Raw genomic sequence first — 1851 nt, 5'->3', positions numbered from 1 at the left:
GAACACTGCAACTCATCAAAAAAAAAAAAAAAAAAAAAAAAAAAAAAAAAAAAAAAAAAAAAACTTCACCAAGATGAAATCTCAATTCTGAACATCTAGGCCCCAAATGCAAGTAAAAGAAAATTTACTAAAGCTCCAAACACATATTGAATCTTACATAATAATAATGAGAGACTTCAACACCCCACTCTCACCAATGGACTAGTCATTGAAACATAAACTAAACAGAAACACAGTAAAACTAATAAAAGTTAAGAACCAAATGAATTTAACAGATATACACAGGACATTTCACCCTAAAACAAAAGAATATACCTTCTTCTCTGCACCTCATGGTACCTTCTCCAAAACTGACCATATAAGCAGTTACAAAAAAAACCTCAGCAGAAACAAGAAGATTGAAATAAGCCCATGCATCATATCAGATCACTTTGGACTTAGGCTAAATATCAAGTAAAAAAAAACAGAAAGCCCACATACTCATGGAAAGTGAACAATTCTCTACTCAATGATGACTTGGTCAGAGAAGAAATAAAGAAAGAAATTAAAGACTTTCTAGAATTCAATGAAAATGAAGATACACCATACCCAAACTTATGGAATACAATGAAAGATAAGAAGAAAATTTATAGCACTAGGTGTCCTCATAAAGAAATTGGAGAGATCCTACACTTAGCAATTTCATAGGACACCTGAAAGCTCTAGAAAAAAAGAAGCAAACATACCCAAGAGGAGTAGACGGCAGAAAATAATCAAAGTCAGAATTGGCTAAAATCAACCAATTAGAAACAAAGAAAACTATACAAAGAATCCACAAAAGCAAGAGCTGGCTCTTTAAGAAAATCAACAAGATAGATAAACCCTTAGCCAAACGAACTAAAGGACACAAAGACAGTATCCAAATTAATAATATCAGTAATGAAAAGAGAGACATAACAACAGAAAATGAGAAATTCAAGAAATCATCATATCTTACTACAAAAGCCTATACTCAACAAAACTGGAAAATCTAGAGGAAATGGGTGGTTTTCTAGACAGATACCACATACCAAAGTTAAATCAAGAACAAATAAACTATCTAAACAGTTCCATAACCCCTAAGGAAATAAAAGCAGTCATTAAAAACCAGAAAAAGCCCAGGGTCAGAGGCTTTTAGTGAAGAATTCTACCAGACCTTCAAAGAAGTGCTAATGCCAATACTCCTCAAACTATTCCACAAAATAGAAACAGAAGGAACACTGTCCAATTCATTCTGTGAAGCCACAGTTGCTCTGATAACTAAACCACACAAACACCCAACAAAGAATGAGAACTTCAGACCAATTTCACTTATGAATATTGATGCAAAAATCCTCAATAAAATTCTTGCAAACTAAATCCAAGAACATATCAAAACCATCACTCATTACGATCAAGTAGGTTTCATCCCAGGGATGCAGGGATGGTTCAATATATGAATATCCATCAACACAATCCACTATATAAACAAATTCAAAGAGAAAAATCACATGATCATCTCAATAGATGCTAAAAAAAGCCTTTGAAAAATATCCAACACCCCTTCGTGATAAAGGCTTGGATAAATCAGAAATTCAAGGCCCATAATTAAACATAGTAGAAGCACTATACAGCAAACCAACAGCCAATATCAACTTAAACAGAGAGAAACTTGAAGCAATCCCACTAAAATCCCAGATAAGACAAGGCTGCCTACCCCCTCCCAATCTATTCAGTATAGCACTCTAGCTTGTTCTAGTTCTAGTTAAGTTCTAGCTAGAGCAATGAGACAACAAAAGGAGATCAAAGGGACACAAATTGGAAAGAACGAAGTCAAGTTATCACTATTTGTGG

The sequence above is a fragment of the Rattus norvegicus genome, chromosome 4, assembly GCF_036323735.1.
Source record: "Rattus norvegicus strain BN/NHsdMcwi chromosome 4, GRCr8, whole genome shotgun sequence".
In the NCBI taxonomy this organism is placed as follows: Eukaryota; Metazoa; Chordata; class Mammalia; order Rodentia; family Muridae; genus Rattus; species Rattus norvegicus.
This window is presented reverse-complemented; position numbering follows the sequence as displayed.